At 40.0% G+C, this 24,177-nt stretch overlaps 1 protein-coding gene across 11 annotated transcripts in view; it reads right to left on the reverse strand.

Annotated features, from left to right (window-relative positions):
• FAM110B (family with sequence similarity 110 member B) overlaps positions 1-24,177 on the reverse strand; it is a 138,688-nt gene that overhangs the window by 18,985 nt on the left and 95,526 nt on the right. The window contains exon 5 of one of the 11 annotated variants that reach the window (XM_036232840.1): positions 9,856-9,999. The exons of 9 other annotated variants lie outside the window; for them this stretch is intronic. The gene's annotated coding sequence lies outside the window, so the exon portion shown is untranslated. Of the gene's footprint in view, positions 1-9,855; positions 12,278-24,177 lie in introns of those variants that run through there. One more of the 11 variants, XM_036232844.1, reaches the window with a different exon arrangement.

Here is a 24,177-nt window from a genome sequence, read left to right on the forward strand (position 1 = left end):
ATTCTAATTTCCTCCTCCATTAGCTTAGAGGGACTCTAACTCTCCTGTGACATTCTTTTTTCTTTATTGATTTCTAGAGGGATGGGACTGGATTTTTCTCTTTAATAGCTTTACAGATGGACGAGGCTTTTAAACCTTCATCTATTTTACTTAATAAGGCACTCTAGGATCACGCCCATCACTGTTTCTAGAACTCAAGGAGGTTAGAGCCTTCCTGTATTTACAATCACATCTAGAAAAACATTTCAATAAGTGAGGCATATACCCACACACATACATACATATATATATGTATAACATATACATATATATGTGTGTATAATCGTATGTTATAAATTATATATATATAATATATATACATACTAAAATGCTCCTTTTGTCAAGCTGCAATGGACCATTAAAATGAAATTTATCTTAGGGAGACACTGGAAAAAAACTATGTTTAAAAAGCTACCATCTAATTCAGAAAACATTTCAGTAATCCTTTGTTTTAGTCTTTGGACAAAAAAAACTGCTCAATATGCAACTTCTCATTTTTCAATGCCAGCTTTTTCAAACATTATGATAAATACTATAAAGTGACCTACTTTCCCTGACACCTAAGAAAAGTGATGTGTCTTTCCAAAACCCATTCCTCCCACTCTCGGGGCAAAAGACAATACTTCTACAGTCATCCTTCTCTGACAGATGGGGAAGGCTCTGTTAAATGAAAATCCCCCTACGCTCTCCCCCCAAAAGTCTGAAAAGTATCTATCAAATATTCCTTTATAGCTGGACAATTTAATATAAGCCTTGGGTTCAGCTTTGTAGCTGAAACAGAAAGTTATGTTAGACTGGAAACTATCAAAACAGAGCCTTGCAGGGAGCTAGGTAGTGAAGTGATATAAGAATTACGATGATTTTCAAAAGGCAGGATTATCTGAGCGAGCTCTGGGTTTGAGCCTCCCGATGAAACCAGTGAAGACGCTAAGACCACAGGAGGGGTGGGGAACACCGAGGACTGAGCAGACTTTGGACTCCAGCTGGTCTATGTTCGAATCCTGCTTCTGCATCTTCTAGCTCTGTGCCATTGGGGCAGTAAATTCCCTCTGTGCGCTTCCATTTTCCCATCTGTTAAATGGGGCTAGTAACAGTACCTTCCTCACGGGGTAGTTGTGAAGCATATAAGCACAAAGGATGGGAGGCACTTAGCATGGGGCCTGGCATACAGAAAGCAGACACTAAATTGTTACAGTAAAAGTGTTATTTCTAACTGAAGGACCGAAAGTACTTCGTATTGTTGGAAAATTATTTAGTTCCCTGGTTAATCCATCAGTTTCCAATGTCAGATATTCTTTTAAAAAAGAAATTATGGTTCATATATACAATGGAATATTACTCAGCCATTAAAAAAAATGAAATCGTACCATTTGCAATGATCTAGACGGACCCAGAGGTTATTCTGCTGAGTGAAATAAGTCAGACAGAGAAAGATAAAAACCATATGACTTCACTTATATGAGGAATCTAAGGAACAAAAAGAACAAACTAATCAAGAATAGATTCACAAATATAGTGGACAATTCGGTGATAGAGGGGAGGGGTCTGGGGGTTGGGAGAATGGGGTGAAGGGATAAAGAAGTACAAATTAGTAGCTGATGGATGGTCACGGGGATGGGGAGCATGGCACAGGGAATGCAGTCAGCATTAATATGTTGGCTGTGTGGAGGGCTAGGGGAGGAAGAGAGCAATTGGGGTGATCATTTTATGAACTATATAGATGTCTAACCAATGTACTGTATGCTTGAAACTAACTAAAATAAATAAATTTAAAAAGAGAGAAATGCTTCAAAACAGAGTGTATCTACAAAAATAACTTTCTAGGATTTCGAAAGGCACTGCATTAAATAAACCTGTTTAGGGAGAAATGATACCTTTCTGAGATTGAATTTTCCAGTTAATACAGTATGGTTCTCCATTTATTTAGTCTTTGATTTCTCTCATCAGAGTTTTATAGTTTTCAGAATACAAGTCCGATGTGTTTCATTAATTTACCCTAGCTATTTCATTTTTTGAGCCACCATAAATAGTACTGTATTTTTAATTTTGGTTTTCATGTGCTTATTGCTAGTATACAGAAATATAATTGACTTATAGGTTGATCTTGTATCCTACAACTTTGTTGGATCACTTTTTTAGTTCTAGGGTTTTTTTTTTTTTTGCGATCCCTTGATATTTTCCAAATAAACAATAGTATCGCACAAGATAGATAAGAAAGAACAAAGAACCAGGTATGAGCAAAGTGAGCTAAATGAAAATAAGAGAAAGAGAGGAAGGAACAGTGATCACCAAGCAAAGTTCCCATCGATTATATGCAAATATACACAAGATTATTCTGAAATTTATATGGAAAGTCAAAGGAACTAGAATTGCTAAAATAATTTTGAAAAGGAAGACTAAAGTAGAAGGAATCACTCTACCCAATTTCAAGACTTATAAGATAGCTACAATAATCAAGACTGCGGTTTTATGGAGAGATAAACATGTGGATCAATGGAACAGAACACAGAACTCAAATATAAACCCATGCAGATGCAGTTAATTTATTTTGACAAAGGTGTGAAAGCAATTCAATGAAGGAAGAATAGTCTTTTCAACAAATAGTGCTGGAGAAACTGGAAATCAATAGGTAAAAATATAAAGCTCATACTTTATGCAAAAACTAAGTCATAAAGGATCACGAAATTATTTGTGAGACATAAAACTATAGGATTTTTAGGAACTAACACAGGAGAAAAATCTTTGGAATCTGCTGTTTTAAGAAAGGTTCTTAGATATGATATCAAAATCATGATCCATAAAAGAAAAAACTGGTAAATTTGACTTATTGAAATGTAACAATTTGTGTCCTATGAAAGACCCTGTTACAAGGATGAAGACATAGGCTATAGATTGGGCGAAAATATTTGTGAAACACATATCTGATAAAGGACTCATATCTAGGATATATAAATAACTCTCATAAGGCAACTTCAAAAAGCCAAAGGATCCACTTAGTAAATGGGAAAAAGATATGAAGAGACATTTCAACAAAGAGGGCGCACAAAGGGCAAAACAAACAAGTGTTTAAGATGTTCATCATCCTTAGCATTACACACTTGTGAGAGCAACTAAGATAAAACAGTAATGCCACCAAATAAATGCTGGCGAGGATGCAGAAAAACTGGACCACCATATGCACTGATAGTGAGACTACAATATGGTAGAGCCACTCAAGAAAATATTTTGGCAGTTTCTCAAAAAACAAACAAACAAACAAAAAAACTAAACATAGATTTACATAGAACCTAGCAACTGCAATTCTGGGCATTTATCCAAAAAAATGAAAACTATATCTACACAAAAACTTCTACACACTTGTTCACACCAGCTTTACTTGTAATCGTCAAAAACTGGAAATCGCCAAAATGTCCCTTAATAGGTGAATGGTTAAATAGACGGTGGTATATCCATACCACGGAGTGTACTCAGCAGTGAAAGGCAGTTATTGATACATTCATCAACTTGGATGTATGAGAGACATGCTGTATAATTCCACTTATATAGTATTCTCAAATAGTATTCTCAAATTCTCCAAATTATAGACAAACAGATCAACAGTTGTCACCAGTTGTCACAGGTTGGTTGTGTGTGTGTGTGTGTGTGTGTGTGTGTGTGTGTGTGTGTGTAAGGGGTATGGAAAAGGAAATTCTTGTACTTTGGAATGCTATTTTGATTGTGGTGCTAGTTACATGAATCTCTATGTGTGATACAATGACAGCTCTATACACACATTGTAGCAATGTCAATTTCCTGGCTTTGATCCTCTACTATGTTATATGAGACAGAACCATTGTGGGTGGGGGATACTGGACACAGGTGACCACTCTGCTATTTTTCTAACTTCCTATGAATTTGTAATTCCAAAATAAAAAGTCAAATAGACTGGTAGGGGGTGGGAGAAACACTATCTGCTCCCCACATAAGTGAACATTCACGATTTTAAAAACAACACAGGAGGTAAAATTCCAATAGAAATTTTTTAGAAAACATTTTATCCGATAGATAGGCTTTAACACTTCTCATAGTTTACTATTGAGAAAACAACCCCACGCTCAAACTTTGGCTTCAAAATGGAACTATGTTTCTTAAATTGTTCCAAAATTCGAAAATGAAATTTTGTTCTGAAAAAAAAAAAGGGATTTTCTCTTATTATGGTTCAGAATACGGCACAAACCAGAATTTATTTAAATAGTACTGAAGACAATAAGGTATTTTCTTATAGTCTGCCTTTCTCGCACCTATGAGGATACCAAGTTGAAAAAGTATGAGATGATATTAGAAACACAAGAAATTTAATACATTCACACTGTTCTTTGAAATCATTTCTTGAAAATATTTTCATGTGTAAATTCCATATAATCCAAACAGAACAATTCCAATTATCAATGATTTCCTACTCCAAATTCAGGTGGAAAGTGATTAACAAGAAGAAATTGGCATCAAAGGAAAAGGACTTTGGGCAGAACTAACTTCTTGGTCTATCAACTTAAAAAGAAAGAATCATTTTTTCTTTTTAAATTCCTAGCCTCTCTGTAATCTGTTTAGAAGAACACGATTCAGAGATCACATATCTGACATTTCCTAAGTTTTCTTTATTAATTCTATATTGTAAATGACCACTCTAAGAGAGGTGTGCATAAAGTGACTGGTGAAGTTTTAAAAACATGCTTCGCAAATTTAAGTTCTTTGCAAATTTAAATATGTAAATCTGTTCTAGAATTGGTGATGAAAAAATGGGGGGATTTCCTCATCCTCTGGCATTTCCCGGAAACGCCCCGAGCCAGTTCACTCTTGATACACCTTCCTTGTTGTCTCCCACCTCCCTTTACACCCATTACTAGGGTGTGGGCTACTGCACACTGCTTCCCGGATTTAAAGACTATAAGTAAAGATAATAAGAGTCTAATGAAAAAAGTTAGGTGTGCAGTGTGCTATGCAATCCCAACATCTATTTACAACTAGCCTCTTAGATCTATCTGTTAGTTTTTGAGGATGATATTTTTCTGGTAGACAGTGCAACCCCAAAATGAATCCGTCAGAGCTCCTCGTAGCAATGGTCCACTATGCTTTGCTACCAAGGAAGTCGAGGATCTCAGTCCGCTTTTGCAGTCAGAAGGAATCTGAAAGACCCATCTAGTCCAACTCATTTTACCGTGGGTGACTGAGCATCCTAATTAACCCAGGAACAAAGGTTCTGCTAGTACGTGTCATCCGTACATAACCTGTGTGTAGAATAGAGACTATTCCCAATTATCAGACCTACTGGTCAAGAAGATGTCACTTGGGAACACGATTTTCCCTTTGAGAGCTGAATGCTTCTTGCTTCCAGGATCACTTTCTCTAGCTGACACTCTTACTAATTAGCCAGTGTGTTCCCCCGCTGCCCCTCCCCCCGCCCGCCTCCCGTCCACCCACGTAAGAAAGTGACATCGGGGAAAGAGAGCTAAGGTAAGGCGGCTCACCAGACATGTAAAAGAGGACATAAAATTAAACAGAAATTAAATAGAAAAAAACCCCACACATTTTCTATGTAAATGGAACAAATAAGAGTTCCTGTCATAAACTATTAATTAACTTAGAAATCTGCTTTTATTCTGTCTTCCAAAGTGAGTCTGTACAGGAAGAATCAGTATCTCAGAATCTACAATCAGGACAGCTACAAAAACAAGTCTGGCACAATGACGAATTCTTTCCCAATTAATTTTTATAAAGTATAAGTCATGTTAATCAAATAACTTCTAATTACTAACAGTGAATAAAATCTTTACCATATCATGTTCATCTGTTTTGTATTTAGCATTTCCATACAATGCAATGTTAGCATCACAGGGAGAACATTAGCTAATGAGACCAGCTCTTATACTTTGAATGTGAAATATATATAAAATGAAAAAAAATCCCAAATGTTACATTTGGTTCACAACGGTACATGACTTCTTTTGTTTATCTCCTTTCATTCTCAAAACCATCTTAAAATGAGAATAAAATAATAAAAAGGGCAAAAAAGTAAGAGAGACACAGAGCGATCGGATGAGTAGTAACTAACCTCAGGGGACAGTGCAAGTTATACACCAAGCATCTGGTGGACAATCCCAGGGAAAAGCAAGTAGATTTCCCCAGGACCACTCCCAAAAAGTCGGATCCCAAGCAGGATAGGCCCAGAGTTGGGGGTGAGACACCAAGCTGAAAACATGGAGCCTATGGATCTCCAAAGTACTGGTTGGCCCGAGCCCATCACCTTGACATGGAACCGAGGCCAGCCCCCCACCCCACCTGTGCCAACACAACAGGACTCCCCGGTGGGCAGGAATGGCTGAAGGCAGGACCGAGTTAAAATGCAGGTGCCCAGAGGTGGTGCCTTCGGCTGGCTTCCTCTGCTGAGAGCTCACTACACCAGTATCAGGAGGAAGGACACTTGGTAGAAGGAATTTTTTTGTCCTCTGAAGAAACTGATCAGCCCCGGGTAGGTGTGTGGGTGGGGCAGGGGTGGTGGGGCCGGGAAATGGGGGAGGAGGTGGGGCACCTGAAGTTTAGGGGTTTCAATTTGGAGAAAGGCGTGCTCAGCACACGATTCCATAGAGTGCATTCTGCCATCGGCAACTCTCACCGTCACACAGGAAGCCATGTCCCTAACATGACAGCCAGAGACCCAAGAAATCAAAGAAAAAAAGGAACTTGGAGAAAAACAAAATATGCCAAGGACATTTGAACAAAACTTCAAAAGGCCTAGGAAATGATCTAGAGGAATCAGTGAAGCTATTGCATCCCTAAAATAAAAATCAAATAACCTTTCAACAAAAAAAGGCAACATAAGCATTGGAAATTAAATATTTGATCAAAATAAAGATTCTACTGAAGGATTTGAAAGTAAATCAAGGAAGTTTTCTAGAAGAAAGTAGAGCAAAAAACCAAAAGTTAGAAAGATAGAAAAGAACGATGCAAAAAATGAGAGGATCCATCCAGAAGATCCGATATCTAGTAATAAAAATTCTAAGCAAAGAGAATGTGGAAGAGGGAGGGGATTATTTAAGAAATAATATCAAAACGTTAGGTAGAAGGATAGAGGCCTTCAGAGCAGTCCAAAGAATAAAGATACAAATGAAAAAAGTCCACAGTAAATCATATCATTGTGAAATTTCAGAACATCGGGATGAAGAGATCTTAAAAAGTTTCGAGAGGAAAACAGGGCACGTATAGGAGCCAGAATGTCACCATACTTCTCTAGAGCAGCGCTAGATTCCAGACAATAATGGTGCAATGTTTTCAAAACTGAGAAAAAATAGCTTTTTTAGCCTCCAATTTTATGCCCAGGCAATCTCTCTTCAAGCACAAGGACGGAATGAAGACACCTCTCAGGCATACAGGGAATCAAACTCTTAGGAGGCTTACAGAAGGTGTGCTTCGCAAGACAGGAGAATAAACCTACAAAGACAAAGGAGGAGTCCAAGGAAAGAGGAGACCCCCTCACCCCGCAACAAGCAGCCAAGGGAGGTTCTAGCAAGACGGTGACAAAGTCCCAGCCCAGCAGTTGCTGAGCAGCTTATGAGGGCAACTGGCCCAGAAATGACCCTGGGGATAAAGAGCTCCAGGAAGCAGGCACCGTGAGTCTTCGCGAATGTTATTCAGGGGCATATGGCAGAAATGTAACATTTGGGAAAAAATTAACCCTGGGTGTATTAGAAAATAAAGCCCAAGACGAAAAGAGGCCTTTAATAACTGTGAAACAGGACAGTTTTCTAAAAGAAAGGAACTGTGCTTTTCTAAAAGAAAGGAACATAGCACACTGGCCGTGTGGAATGTGTAGCTATGTTATATTATTCATAATAAAATGAACTTAAAAATAAACTAGTTATAAAGACTCTAAACTTTATATAATTTTTGCTGTCTGGCATATTCTCTGGGTAATTTGAGGGAAAGAAAACAGTAAAAAAAATGAGTTTAAAACATTACTAGATCACATCTGCATACAGGACAAATTAAACTTTTTAATTCAAAATGTTATATATATGGAACATTCTCATGTGGTTGTTTGGAATCTGAAAATCTAATGCAGACTAAAATTCAAATAATTTTGCCTTAAGTTTGATGAATTCTACCAAACGTCTCAGATCCACATTAGAAAAAAACCAAAGGCTGTATTATGCTGTTAGGTCGGTGAGACAATTTAAGCTGCGTCCATTGTACATGCGTATGGACACGGGAGATCGGTGACCCTGCGGTTCACCTCGGTTGGTTCTGCTGAGATGTCACTTCCTCAGACCAGCAGCCACACAGCCTCTGGGCTCCCATCATACTCCATTCTATCAAATGCTTATTTTTCTGCACAGATGTGCCATTAACTGAAATCTCATTCATTCAGTGTCTCTCACACCAGAACATGAGCTCCGTGAAGGCATCAGTGTCTGTTAGTCATGCCTGTGTATCCAAGAAGCATCATTGATATGCAAATGATTGAATGAACGAATAGTAAGTAGAGGAGAGAAATACGTGTCTGACATGCCTCCAAAGCAGCAGCCACTGAGCGTCCCCGACACTGGCACTTCTCATGGGGGGCACCCAGAACCACTATCCCTCAAACTCATGGGGATGTTGTCTAGAAGGGCAAGGTATGTGACCGCTGAACGGCTGCCTCGCCAATTCTGATTGTAGTCACCCCTCCAGGTCTTAAAAAACTATCACCTATTCCTAGAGGCCAGTTACATCCGTTCTTGTTTGCTCACCTCGGGGATTTCATGGATCCCACAGGCACGCACTTATAATTGCTAGATTCTTTATAACTCGGCTCTTGGCTAGATAACAATATGGGATGGTATTCCCTCCCTTTGAGTTCTAAGCACTTGTCCTTATCTCTAACGAAGGGGCAGCCACTTCTGGGATGGGATCCAGCAGTACATAAGTGTGAACTCCGACACAAAGGTAAAAGAGAAAGGAGTTTGCCTGTTGAAATACCAGGGGTACCTCCTGAGGTGCCCTGTCCAAATTTCTCTTGGTAGATAATAGGTATCAGTGGGCTTATTCCCTTATTCCTAAATCCTCCAACATTTTTCACAATTTACAGGATAACTCAGACAAGAAAAGTCGGGAAGATCAAAAGGGAGGCATCCAAAAGGTACAAACTTCCTGTTACAAAATAAGAAAACCATGGGGAGGTAAGGTACAGCATGTTGATGACAGAATGTTGCTGAGAGGGTAGATCCTAAAAGCTGTCATCATTAAGAAAAATCTTTTTAACTACGTGCAGTGATGATGTTAACTAGATTTACTGTGATCATTTCACAATAAATACAAATATTGAATCATTATGTTGTACACCTAAAACTAAATGATGTTATATGTCGATTATAACTCAATAAAATAAGAGAAGCATCTTGAAAAAGTGATAAAGATTTCCTAAAGCAATCTCAACAAGAAAGTGTGTTCTGCACAGGGTATTTTACGTAACGATGAAATATTTATGTGCAAATGCAGTTTGGTTATCTTCTTTAAACATGCTCAGGCCTTTCCTCAGTTCTCATTCTACTGGAAACCGCATGTCCTTGCGGAAGGCGTCCTTGGAGTCACTGAGTCAGGAACACAAGTCTGGGAGGCAGGATGTTTTGCCCACTTGTTCAATGACAGTGCAAACATTGACTGAAAGCATGAATTTGGAAGTCAGATAGACCTTGGCTTAACCCTGGGTTCCATCGCTTACTGGTTGCATGTCCTAGAGCAGGTTATTTACCACACTTGAACCTTGGCTTACTTGACAGTAAAAGGAGCAGGTGCATAACCTACCTTACCAGATGGCTGAGGACTTTAAATGAAAGAACATGGACGAAGCACTCAGCATGATGCTGGGCACAGGGGGCACCAAAGGGCTGCACAGTCACAGCCATCACCTCCTCTCCTTCCACAGGTCAGCCTGCCAGCACCACAGTCCTGAAGGATGTTTGCAGACAGGTCAGCAGGGGGCACTAAAGCTGTCAAGGTATCTGAATACAACTCTACGGCAACAGCAACAAGATTACAAGGATCCTCCAGAAATGGAAAGAATACATTTCACCTACCTTTTCAAAACCTTGTAACGAGAAGCAAGTTATTTGGAGTGGTAGATCTATCACAATGAGAAATTTCTGTGCCACTATTTCTCCCAAACTTAAATGAAAAGAAACTAAGAGAAGGGAGAAACTTTTTTTTAGTAATGCTGCCTGATTTTTATTTGCTTCTGCTTGAGTTTCAGTGCAGCCCCCCTGAGATAGCAGAGAGATGAATGGGCACTTAGCAGCATGTTTTTTGTTTTTTGTTTTGTCTACCAGAAGATACTCTTACCCCACTTGTTCAGGTAAATAATAATATTACCTGTGAATGTTTAAAGTAACATACAAGAATAATTTCTATAGGCCATGTTAAAATGAGACTATAAACACGAGATTGCAAGGCTAGACACGCAGATAAGGTTGAAAGGTTTGTAAAATGTATCATTGTTACTACTATTACTTGTTTTAGAGTAGCAAAGGGAAACAGTTTTCTCCTGGGTGCAGCAAAGTAAAATCTGAGTTAATATCCATTAAAAAAAATAAGTACTTTTCAACCCACAATTTTAACGTTCAAAAGGAATTTTTTGGAGTTTTTAATCCGTAAGTGGCCTCAGAGATATTCACAACTGAAGCTTCTGCAGAGCCTGCTGTTTTGCAACTGAAAATGTGAGTATATTTAAGAAATACCTGCTCCTTAGTGCAGCCTCTCCACAAGCATCTTGGTTCCTTACACCACGGCTATGCCTCCAGGGCCCCCTGCACCAGGAGCCTCTGCTACTTAGAAGTGCCTAGTGTGATGCAGCTTTCCACCTGAGCTAGCCACCTTGCCAAACCTCCCGTCGCTACACTGCTGACACAGAATCCTGACATGACATTTGGTCCCTCCATACTCTTCAAAAAAAGACATAGTTTCACAACAGGAGTGCTTAAAATCTGAAAACACTGGAACGTGTGGCCAGCTTTCCTTCTCAGAGTCCGTAAGTCTCCAGAGCTTCCTGGCTCTTGAGGCTCGACTGCTGTTTCTTGGCTGTCCCCGCCGGCAGCGCCCTGACTTAGAGGGACTGGCGTGCCCAGGACAGAATGCTCCCATTCATCAAACCTTTGGAAAATGATGTCTCAGAACAAAGTTAGTGGACAGTAGAGGAAAGTGAAAAGAAATATATTGAATTTAGTCTCTTGGGATAATGGAAATGGCATTATCAATACACAGATTGATGATAACTAGATAAACATTTTTAAAACTTGAACTTAATGACATTTGTGCACGTTAAGATATATCTTTTTTCATATCTAAGGTCTTACTCTAGAATCCTTCTGATACTCAATTTTAGAGGCCAGGAAATTTCATAGTGTTGCAAAAATACTTATATAAAGAGATATTTTTATAATTCAGATTTAAAAAATGCTGTCCTATAATTTGTTTTTGTTCAGATTTTTAAAATGCTGATTTTAAAAATTTTAAAAATGGAACGGGGAACCTAGGCCTCTATTAAGTTTAATGTAGATTAAATAAGGAAACTACAAAAATGCCTTCTGGTTATGAAGACAGATTTTGTTTATCGACATGCATATTCATTAGGTGCATACTACATAATAATGATTATAGAAATAACTCCTAGATGGCGCTTACTGTGCGCCGGATCTGTTTTAAGGGCTTTACATTATTAACGCACTGACTCCTCAAGTAACTCTATCAGGTAGAGGCTAGTACTATGAGGCCTCAATAGTTAAGACAGTTAATAATTTGCCAAGAAAATGCTCACTCTACCTCAGCTAGAAGGTGATCGAGGCAATGTGGCTCCACATTACGCACCTTTCACAGCCACTGTTTGGCCAGTGAAGAAACTGAGGCACTGAGAGGTGAAGGACTCCCCCAGATTGGCTGTCCTGGCTTTTGGCAACGGTTCTGGGGCTCTGTGCTCAGACGTAAACACTGAGGCCTCTGCAGCTTCCCCCTTTCTTAGTTTTCTCTGGCTCTTTTCCTGAATGTTGGTTCACAGATCGTTGAACTAGGCAGCAAACTTGAACAAATTACTCTTTGTTCCCATATCTGTGTTCAGCTGCCACCAAGAAAGTATCACATGGAATCATGTCAACTCTTCTCATGTAGCTTGGTGTGCCTTCTGCTTTATTAGGCTCAGAGAAACCACTTCACTTTGATGCCCTAATGAGTTTACCTACTATTGATTCCACCCCACCCCCACCCCCCGTCCCTCACTCCCCACCCCCCACCCCCCGTCCCCCACCCCCTGCTTAAGGGATCCTGGACAGAGCTTCGTAAAAATGCTACACAATAAACCTGCCTAGACATGTACTTCCTGGCCTTATCATTTTTGTTTTGTTTTGTTTTGTTTTGTTTTGTTTTAGGCGGCTATATGTACTGCATTAAGGAGAAACTTGAAATAGTTTGGGGCCATCAAACCATTCCTGGAGTCTGTCATATCCTCCCGTTTCTGGAATCCAGAATTATAATCCTGAAATGAAATAAATTCTGGACAAGTATAACAAATAAGATAATTTACTTGTCTTTTCCTTATCTCTTCCTAAGAAGCTAAATGTTCATTCATTCATTATCATGATATCCAAATTTCAGGACTCCTCAAACCTTCAAAACAGGCTGATTTACTCCACCCATGGGTTACAGAGCTATCAAAGTCTTAAGGAACATATCCAGTGTGAATTTTACTGTTGGCATAATTGTGTATTCAATACGTGTGTTAGCTCCTCCCACGTTCAGGACTATTCTGTCTGTCAAGCAGAAAGGGCTTCGCTGGAAATATTGGGGCAAAATTGTGAAAGAGGCGAGGGAGTGATCACAGAAATGCTGGGGAAAGACAGTGCAGAGGGTTGGAGGCCGACATGGGAGGAGGGCGGTGGGCGAGCTGACAGGCTTACCATGTGGATGCTGTGGGCCACTGTAAGGACCATGGCTACCTCCACATAGAATGGGCACCGTGACGGCATTGTTAACCCCAGCAGTGAGGGTCTGGACTCATGAGTTAGAGGGGGCTCTCCAGATGCTCCGTTAGAATAGATAAAAGGGTGGCAGAACGGAAGCAGGGACCAGTTAATGGGCTACTGTAACGATTCCCGGGGTTTGGACCTCAATGATGATAGTGGGGTGGTGAGAACTGGTGATTTTTTGGATCTATACTAATGGTGGAGCCAATGAGTTATCAGATTTATTTACTGCATGTCTCCTACGTTCGTATTAAATTCTACTGGAGCAGCCTTGGTCTCTTTTGTTCTCTGCATCTCCAGAGCCTAGAACAGTAACTGGCACATACGAGTCTACAAATATGTGTGAATATACGAATGGAACTGCCAAAGTTCAAATGCTACCAAGTGGCTGAGCTAGGATCCTGACCTTTCTCATTTCCAAATCCCAATTTATAACCACCACGCAACCACACTTCCGCTAAAATTACTTCTTATCAGGAATAGAAAGTTTTTTTCTCCTACTCTAAGTTATAATCAGTGTAATGCATTTCTCAACATCTGACTAAGGCATGTGTGTCATTAGCGATCTGCACACAGCATCGATGTTGGGAAGATAAGGATCAGAGAAGAGGGAAAGTCCTAAGAAGCTTCTGCACACTCTAACCTAACTCTAGCTCAGCTCTGGTTTTAGTGTGTGTGAACACAATTTATTGTCTGGTAAAGATACTATATTAACAGCATTCTTTAGTTACACAAAGTACATGCAAGAAAGAAATTCCTTTTTGTAATTCTAAAGAAAATGGAAAATGAGCCAATAAATCATCTTTAAAAAACGAGACAGGGTGCGGCTTAGGGGTGGGCATGAGTAGACAAACAATGGAAATTTTGGAAAAATAATGTTAGTCAAGATGAGTCAGAGATTCTGAGGAAGGTAGATTTTCCCAGAATTTACAGAGATTCAACTGCTAATTAGAACAACAGCAAACATTCTAAAAGAGAGGAACAGGGCAATCCCAGGGCACTTGGCTCCTCCAGAGATCTGATGTGGATTTGGGGATTTGGGGATTTGGACCCTGTCTCTCATGCTACCTTTAACCAGATGCCCGCACAGCATGGAGTCTGGAGAGGACCCTGCTGAGTTTAGATGTTGCCGCCAGCTGACCAGCTAAATGGCCTTCAGCAAGATACTTAAATTCCCTGTGTCTCAGTCTCCTCACCTGTAAAAAGAGGTAAAATAGTATCCATCTTCTCAGATTATAAAGTGAGGATTAAATAAATTAACATATGCAAAGCATTCAGAACAGCGCCTGATTCGTAGTGATAGTTAAACCTTACTGAACACTGGTTTTTCACTGAGTGGGTTGGTCTCTCACCTCAGTGCCGGCCAATGTGGTGTTCAGATAACTAAGAAGGAAAATGTCCTTCTGGTGTCCCGAGTCCAGAAGGAAAAGCTTTGTGTCCTACACCTGGGTTTGTAAGAGATGAATGTGGAGTCAGGACAGGAACATAAAGCCGAGGCCAACGTGAGGCTGGCTGTGACGATGGAGGTCACGAAGCCTGACGATGAACACACTCGGGAGAGGATGCCAATGCCTCTTTTTCAGTGTTACTCATAATAGCAGCTTTAAAGAAAGTTCTGAGAATTCATGGAAATATGCATTCTCGTATCATTACTGGAATTAAGAATTACTCAATAAAAATCTATGTGATGCTTGGGAAACAGCCGTTATGGCTTCAAGGAGTCATTCTCTCAGACTAATACAATGAAGAGGGGACAAGTCATAGACAGGAATCCATCAGGACTTCTGACTCTCTCATATTGGAGCAGTAATCTGGGAATAGTGTCTCCCTGTACAAATATTAGCCTTGCGTTATTAGAATTTCCCTTCTTAAGGGACAAGCATGCTCATTAAAGACCCAGAGGGCAGGATAGAGCAAACTTACTAAGTCTGCAGATGGCAGGGCAGTATGTGAGTTACTTTAAAACACAAAATGCCAAAATAAAGGGACAAGGGGCTATGAGTGAGCACGAGCCTTTAAAAGAACAAAGAAAACATTTATATTCTCCTGTGACATTTGTCTTCTTTCTGTGCTTACTAAGCTTTAGCGAAGGCATGAACACAAAATAGTTGCACGTATGGATACCAATGAAATGCCAGAAAGATCCATGCCCAGAGGACCTTTCGTTGTTCACGAATCACTCTGTCAGCGGTTTATCTCCTTTTTACGCAGGGAACTTTAAAAGATCCCTTTGAACCATAAGGGCAGATATTTCCTACGTCAATGTTCTTAGAAACGTATTGCTAGAAATTGCTCCCAGGTTGAACGGGAACCTGCACTCATCTGGAACAAGGCTGGATGAGGCTGGGCTGTAAGTATGAGGTGGGACCACACTCCCACCTGGGAGCCCAGGGTGCCTGGCCCAGTGGGCCCTCAGCACCACCCTGCGCAGGACATAAGTAAAATCACTGCCAGGTGGAGTTTAGCTGCGGGATGAGTGGAGGTCGTTACTGAGTTCACAAATGCTCAAGGTACAGATTTTGATACTTAGATTTTAAAAGTCTAGTTTTAGCAAGGTGAGAGTCGTGTTTATTCAAGCAAAAGTGAGTTAGAATCTAGTTGTAAAAATTACCAAGCTGTTAAGTTAAAGACACTAATCTTAAATTTTCATATCATCATAATTTTCGACTGTGCTAAAAACAACCCAAAACAAAATTATATTGTTTCGCCAATAGCCTTTTGCTTCAAATGGAGCTCATCTGAACTACGAATATCCATGGGTGAATTTGTTTCACTCATTTCAGTTCAATAAGACACAGAAACTGCCAACCACGATGCCAGGCACACCCTTGACACTCACCGAACGACTGAGAGAACATAGCATTAACCCCTTGACCTCCCTTCTTCAGGGATCGAAGGGCTGGTGCATGCTTCGGGGGAAAGGGAAGATGAAAGCTGAGGTCCTTTCGCTCACTCACCACGTTTGTTTAAGGATCAAAACAATTTGTTTAAACAAGTTTTTGTGATGGAATTGTTTAAAAGTAGTTTGTACACTTGCATGTCTTTGTTGACAATTCATGGCTGTTGCATTAGCACGGCGCACATAAACACTGCCTGTACGTGTTTAATTTCATAGGTTTCTGGTGTCCGCGTGGACCCGGGTTGTTGGTGATTGTCTTGTCTCCCCATCCCTTCATAATCCCAGCTTCTAACCTCCGGAGTTCAAAAACCAGATAACCAAATTTTAAAAATTCACATTACATATAAGCCAAAAGGCATTGAATAGAGAGTTTCGGAGTGAAGAGCATGTTTTTGTGCCATTATACTGAGGGGGCCATTTTCTGAGCACGGAATTATTCTTAAATTTAAGGTAGATGAGTGTTGGGCCTGGTACAAGACGAATGTGTGTATTTTGCAAGTCACTTGATGTTTGCAAAAAGAGATGGGCAGAATTAAAAATAAATACCAGGCATAAAATGGTTTTTATAAAGATTAATTCCTATTATACAAACATCCAAAATTTTTCTTAACATAAAATTTATAAATTGCTATAATCAAGTTAACAATATTCAATCAAATCAGTTTTACAGAATTAGAAATAAGGCTATCTTTAGAAAAGTGAAGCTCCAAGGTGACATTCAGAAGATGTTATATTTGGCCTGTTATAATTCGGAGTCCATTTTCCTAGAAGCACCTTTACAGCTGTTTTCTGGCTAACCTTTTATTTGAGGAACAGTCGCCATCAAGGTCTCCCTTCTGTGAAGCTCCTTAAAGTGTTTGGTACAATTTTACAGCATTGTTCAAGTGACACATTTGAATATCTAATATATAATTGACTTTCTGTGGAGATTTTCTCAAAAATGGAAAAAGAACCATGGCCATTTTAATCTGATTTTCTACTCTCTGTTTGTCTGAATTTGAAAGAAAAAAAGGAAATGTAACACTTGGCCAAAGACACAGTCCAAGTCTAGTGCGGAAACAATTTTTCTAGAATAGAAAGAATCCTTGGCCAAGGGTTCTGATTTATGGTAAAGAAGGATATGATAAAAAAGAATAATGCTACCAGGTAAAACATACTTAAAACACTTACTTTTACTTAAATCTAAATTAAATTTTCATCACGCATAAAGCAATGTAACATTTCTAACTATGATCACCTTCTGAGCCACTATATGAGTCACTGATCCTCCAAAGAACAAATTTAAAATTTAATCACCTTAACCACTTCCTTTACTTTTAGTCCTCTATAAACTGAAATGCATAATGTTATAACTTTCCTAAATAAACAAACAGATATCTTTTTCTTTTTTCTAATCATAGCACTTAGTAGCACTTTCTGATCTGGGACAAATTAGACTAATAAGTACATTTCCTACTCCAAACAAATGAATATGATAATATAATCAACTACCTTGAAGAGTTTCATGAAGAAATAATTCCAAACAGTCCAAACGTAAGAAAACGGGCATCAGGCAGATAGCAGGTTTAATTCTTGCTAGTTCCTAGTCACAGATTACTTCTTTTGTATAGAAGCTTCAGACCTCCACGATGCCCCATATCTCAATTTCTCAGGGAATTCTGTTCCCCTGTGCTGTTCCATAGATAGTAATAGAAGAATCATCAGAGTAAACACAGAAGATATTGAGTTCCGAACGTTCAATTTGGCCATGTACCTGAGCCACTCGGTACAGCCTTTCAGTAAGTAAACTGAGTAAGTCACAACGCTCTGCTTCCTCCAGGCCCGACCCACTCTCAAAATAAATCGGTTGCATGGAAGGGCAGATTAATGACTGGGGGGCAGTGGGCTGTTATTTAGTCTCAGAGTCAACGATCACTGCAGGCTGGATGACATTGGCTCAAGTGGCCACTCTGACGATCCCCCAACCTTCTGCTTTTCGGACGTCAGTGGGAATGCCTGCTGGCCCCTTTCGGATCTCCCTAAGTGTCCCTGGCACCTTGCCACTGTCTGGGATTGCTGACCCATTTCCCTGTGTGTCCTTCCAACTGTGGCCGTGGAGCATGCAGCTGGGGAGGAGCGTAAGCCGCCTAGATAGTAACAAGCTCTCCTCCCCACACTGCCCTCATGTGCTGCCTGGCCAGTAACAAAAAGGCGCCTACAGAGCATTAGTCCTGTACAAAGCTAGGTCATCGTTTTTCAGTGCCCTTATTAGAAATAGCTACTGTGCCTTTCTTTGAGCCCAGTAAGTAAATTAAGCCCTGGAGTCTTTAAGAGTACTATTTACACAGACTCTCCCCATGGCCAAATGTGTATAGCAGGAAAATATCCCTGCAAATATTACGATAATTTTATAAAAATGGATTTTAAGTCTTTACTCTGACTCTGAAACCACTTGGGAACTGACTCAAACTTCCATTCAGTCCCTCACTGTTCCTCCCATAAATGTTACTTATGGAACAAGGGCTGTGGGCCAAGCATGGCGTTGCATGTTTAGGGTAGAGGTGGAAGTGATAAGCAGATAAGACAGATGACTTTATAGTCTAGTGGGGAAGATAAAAATGAAGCAGGCAGACGATAATCATGCAATGCGTGATGTGCTGCAAAAGAGGGAAAGTGTTTCGATCCATATTCTACTATGCACTAGTGACATCCTGGGCGAGGTGGCTGCGTCCTCATCTATCAGCATCTGTAATTGGGTGGAACAGGGTCACTGGGGAAATTGAGATCATGGATGTCAAGCGCCTTGGCGCTTAACAGGCACCCACAAAACAGGAGGCATGATGGTGGTTAAGAATCGGTTACCTCCGGGACCCAGGTGAAAAGTAATGACATTCCTCAGAAGGGTGGGAAAGAATTCCTCGACATTTTAACTGAGGCTCACCAAGCAGCATCAGGGGAGGAGGGGCAGGCACGCCCAGCTGGAGGGCAGCCTGAGCTAAGTCAAGATCCACCAGAGGCCAAACCAGAGAGGGTGGGAATTCACTGCTGTAGGAGGAGGGCGAGGCAGGGCGGGGGCTGGAGGCTGAAGGACCAGGGGACCCACCCGGCTGGCCAGGGGCGACGAGGAGGAGCTGCAGCATATTCCACGCCACCCATTTTCCGGAATGTTCCAGAAAGCCACATGGGATTCAAGCCGAAGGAGAGGCTTCATGTAAATGTTTAGATCAAGTCTGACATTCAAGCCTGCCTGGAAGTGACGTCACAGCTGCCTTCGTGGTCCTGCAACGATGACGAAGGTCTCGGCCGCGTCAGTCTGGCATTGGTTCGCAGAGTCCCCATGTCCTGTTCTTGAACTTGCCGTTGTTCATGAGCATTGTAAGACAGTAATAACGAGAATCTGGGAATTAGTGAGGATTCAAAATCCCCCTTTCTGACTCCTTTCTTTACTGTCACGGGCATCGTCTTCGTTGCAATCCTCACCTCAGGTTAAGGCAAAAATGTTTTGGAGTAAAAAAGTTTACTTTTTCTGAATAAAGCTGATGAATATGATAAAAATAAGTTACATGGAAAACTATATGCAAATTAGGGTATATGAAGAGGGCAGATCCCCAAAAGAACAAAATCAGCTAGGTTACTTGCCACGTGACTGCTGAGGAGGTCACTTCAGTGAGAAGTTGGAAAAGGCGGGGAGGGAAGTCAATCTTTCTTGCCTCAGAATTACTCCGAGCTATGTTTAAGTCAGCTTCATTCCCCGAACAAGATTAAACCAATCTCTGAAAGCACAAACGTTCCCCACGCAAGGCTTTTCATTATTCTATGTGACCAAGCGTGTTGTCAGTGTGAGGCCTGGCAGGGAACGAAGGGCACAACGGTGTGGGCATGCTGGTGGCACTGGGGATAGTCCCCAAAATTGTAATCAACTTTCCTTTCTCTCACGTGGGCCATAGCACAGGACCTGATGCATTGAAAATAACCCAGAGACTCTTATTATTATTCATTATACTAATGTCTTTCAAAACCTACCAATTTGGAGGTTTCAAATTATAGCTATTTATTATAAGGTTGAATGACAGAAGACAGTTTTAATTATTTCAGATGTTTGAAAAACATTCTGCATGCATACTATAAAGTATACAATGAAACCCCACAGCTTGTTGACTTAAACTAGCAAACGATACTGTATTCTCACCTCCCAAGAGACTGCAGATATGAATGGTAAATCTCGCAATCACTATAGAATTGTCACTAAAACTTGCTATGTTTAATGCAGCGATCTGGCCGTCTGCCTGTGAAGCATACCAGCGGGGCCTTCTTTAACAATGAAAACAAACAGAAAGAAAATGTTTATACTGCAAAAATATTTCACTAAAAGCACTGCAGGAAATATGAGTCTCTGAATATTTAATGTTTAAACTTTTTGAAAATTAAAAGTAACAAATGTTAGAAAGTTTTATAATCAACAAGGCATCTGTTACTTTAAAGTGCCTTTAAAAGGCTAGGAAGTACATGAAAATACAGTATTAAAGAGGATGTGTGAACTAATTTTTCAGTAACAGAAAATCCAAATGGCAACAGAAGTTGACTATTTTTCATTATAGATGGTTCTTGTTTTGCTCTAAAAGGAACCATATAAGCTGTAAAAGGAACCATATAAGCTGAACCCATGCAATATGTACCCAATAGTCAATGGCAAAAACTGTGAAGGTTCCACAACCTTTGAAACTTTTTTGTCAAAACTAAAACTTTCTTACTGTTGGTTACTAATGTATAGAGAAATGCCCACTATAATTCAAAACACTATAATTAACAACATAAACACATTGAGAATTTTTTATTTCTTTGTAAAAACTTATCAGGAATAGTTTGAACGATCGATGCTTGCCTTCTTCATCTCATCTCACAGCACACAAACGGGGCGAACACCTTTTGTATGCCTTGGTGAACCGTCACGCTGCCGTTTAGATCGGCTTCCACTATTTAACCCGTTGTGTTTTCAATGTCATAAATATCTTTGAGAATTCCTTTAATGTGGAGTTTTTGATGGCGTCACTTCCTCCGGGACAACTTCATCCTTTTTGTCGTAACTACTTTCCTCATTTATCCTAAGTTCCCTTCACTCAGCTGCTGCCTACATTTCTAGAGCCTCTCGAATGAAGGCGGTGTCAACATCCTCACGGTGAGCTGTTTCTTCTACCTGCCTTCCATTCGAATTTCACTTTCAGCATCATTGCTTTTCGTTGCTCTGCTGCACTTCCATCTTGGTTGGCCAATTCCCTTTCGCCATTTTTATAAAATGTCACAAGTCGTCACCTTGAAACAAGGAAGCAACATAACTGCATGCTTTCCTGCCTGTGGGTGAACTGACTAGCACATGTGCAGAGACCTCATCGTTGACAGACACTGAATGAAGCAACGTGATTGGTTATTAAGTTAATATACAACGGTAACTGACATTTTAACTGTAGTGTTGGACAACTGGTTTTATTTAGCAAAAAACAAGTAACCGAAATTCGCACAGATTGGAACCATGTAAAGCAGAGAGAAATGATTAGGCAGAATTCAAATCTACTAGATACTTTTGTTTTAATTCCATAGACTGCAATAGAATATTTCATATTTGTCAATGCTGGGCCAACAACCAAATTCCCAAGCTTTGCACAAACATTTAGAGTAGAAAAAAACATCCGAATACAGGAAAAAATGAAACATTCTGAAAAAGAACTCAATCATCCTTTTAAATGCAATAAAAATTGAACCATCAAAACAACAACAAAATAACACTATATACTAAATGCTTTTTATCCAACTTCTCAGTTAATGCACACAACCCTGAAGAAACTGAGGCATTTACAAATTAAACCGCTTGCCAAGATCACCACACTGTTAGGTGGTAGAACTATAATGAAATCCAGGGGTATCCAGCTCCAAAATTTGTTCTCCAACCTCGGGTAACATGGAGCCTGAAGCAATTTTAGGGAAAAAGCAAAGTCTTTGAAACTATCTCATCCTCCATACAAAACACAATGTGGTCCAGAGCACCTTGTCTACTGCTGCTTACAGCTCTCGAGCTGCACAGTTGATGGTTACTCATCTGAGGAAGCTCTCATCTCCCAGGAAAGACAAAGGAAATGAAAGACGTCTTTACCTATAAAGACTGTTGGTACAGAAATCCACTGCCTAATATGTGCCAATAATATGATGCAGGTGATGCAAGTTACTCAATTAAAATTCAACCTGTATTCCTAGGAGAAGACAGACTGTTTTCTTCATTAATAAGGTGTTTTTTTCTATCCTTTAAGAAATCACTGAGCCGTGTCCTTTAAAAACCTTTTTGGAATATTGTTTCGTACAGTGTAATTTTATTTTGACTGGTCGTATTTGCACATAAAAACAATTTCAAATATCTAAAGAATAGTGAAAAAGGTAATAAAATGTGATGAATTTTTGAAACTACATAACTATAATATAAAATAAAGAATATTAGCAGAAAAACTATGGAGAGTAATTATTTCAAAAGCAGCTAAATACTGTCTTATAATAGAGAAGGCTGCAAGCAAGTTATTGCAGGTCAATATTTAACATTTACAGTCAATTTTACATGTTATAAAAAGGTCTAGGAACACCTTCCTTAATCTAGTCTCACTCTATCCCTTAGTAGTCCTCCTCCCGTGTCAAAGGGGTGAGCAAGAAAATGGTCCTTATGTAAAAAGATACGTTTACATTTCATTTTAATTTGTAGTTTCAACAGGAGATTTTATACCTTGTCCAGGTGCCCAGCCCAAACTCAAGTGTTCTGTTATCTTCCCTATTGGACCTCCTCAGAATCTGCTGCATGTGCTTCACACTGTGAGTGCTCCTCTGCAATTCTTGGAAAAGAATGGGTGGAATGAGAGAGTCCCTTTCCAACCACACGATTCCATAGTACGCTTCAAGAAACATCTCATCCAATCAATGGATTTCTTAAGTTGATAGGTAAACCTTGAAACTTAAGTCTTAGGAAAAATCAAAGCATGAAATATAAGTATGCATAGAGGGCAAGGTTAAGGAGCTGGATGAAAAGTCAAGACATCCCCAGCTTAGTCTGTCATTCACTCATTTTGCAAATCCATACTGAGTACATCCAGTAATGAGCACAGCACCGGGAGGTGGGGGCGGGGTGGTGAGAAGTGAGGCAAAGAATGACACAGTCGCAACTTCTAACAAACTGTAGGCTAGCTGGGCAAGGCAACCAGACAGTTATATTGGTAGGATATACAATCTGTTAGAATTATAAACAGAGCACGAGGGGAGCTTCAAAGAAAGGCACTAAATGAACAGTGTGAGGCTGAGGGCAATGGGACGAGAAGGGGCTTTCTGGAAGTGGTGATGCCAGAACTGAATCTCAAAGGGCAAGAGGTTCATTTGAATACTGATTCACATTCACATACATTCAGCCTATGGAGTGCCAGGTAAGGTAACAGGATGTGCCAGAAAAAATAAAAATATGACTCCTTTTGGTAACTTTGTGTTTCCTGGAAGGGGTCAGAGTAGTGAAAATGATGGGATAATGGGGTATTGCATCTGTGCAGTTTATTATCAAGGTTGATGTTGAGGAAGTGATATGGTATTACTTATGGAAATACGTGTTACACTCTATGTGTTGCATTAAGTGAGCCAAGTCTATAAATCTGTCTCTGTACCACCCTTACAAAGCTTCACAATTTTGAGAACTGAAACTTGCCTTAAACAAAATTAGAAATTTAAAAATTCAAGTTTAAGATCCTCAGGTACATATTTATCCTTTTTTTTTTTTTGTCTTGCAGAGTTGCTTAATTCAATAGACCTTTTTATAATAAGCACCTCACTCTATAATATTGCACAGGCAGAGATTATGACTGATATTGCTAAAGTACATGTCTGATCACGTTACTCTCTTCTTGAAGCTCTATGAGGGTTTTGAAGTTTCTAGCATGAGCGATCAATGTCCACCTTGGTTTACTGGCATGGCTAATGTGAGAAGCGATGGAGTAATAAGTGTGAGACGGTAGTGTACTTGTGTGGAGGTGCAGACGTGCAGGTTCCTTTGGAAAGAGGAAAAGGTGGGAACTCAGAGAAGTAGAATGCCCTTACTGAAAACATATATGAAGTGGGAACATCGAAAGCAGAGACGGCACTCGGGGTACCACGTAAGAGATGGCAGCAGGAAGGGACCGTCCCAGGAAGGCTGATGGTGGGCACAGAGAAGAAGGCTTAAACAATGCC

Source organism: Rousettus aegyptiacus, unplaced genomic scaffold (genome assembly GCF_014176215.1).
Source record: "Rousettus aegyptiacus isolate mRouAeg1 unplaced genomic scaffold, mRouAeg1.p scaffold_m13_p_15, whole genome shotgun sequence".
Lineage (NCBI taxonomy): Eukaryota > Metazoa > Chordata > Mammalia > Chiroptera > Pteropodidae > Rousettus > Rousettus aegyptiacus.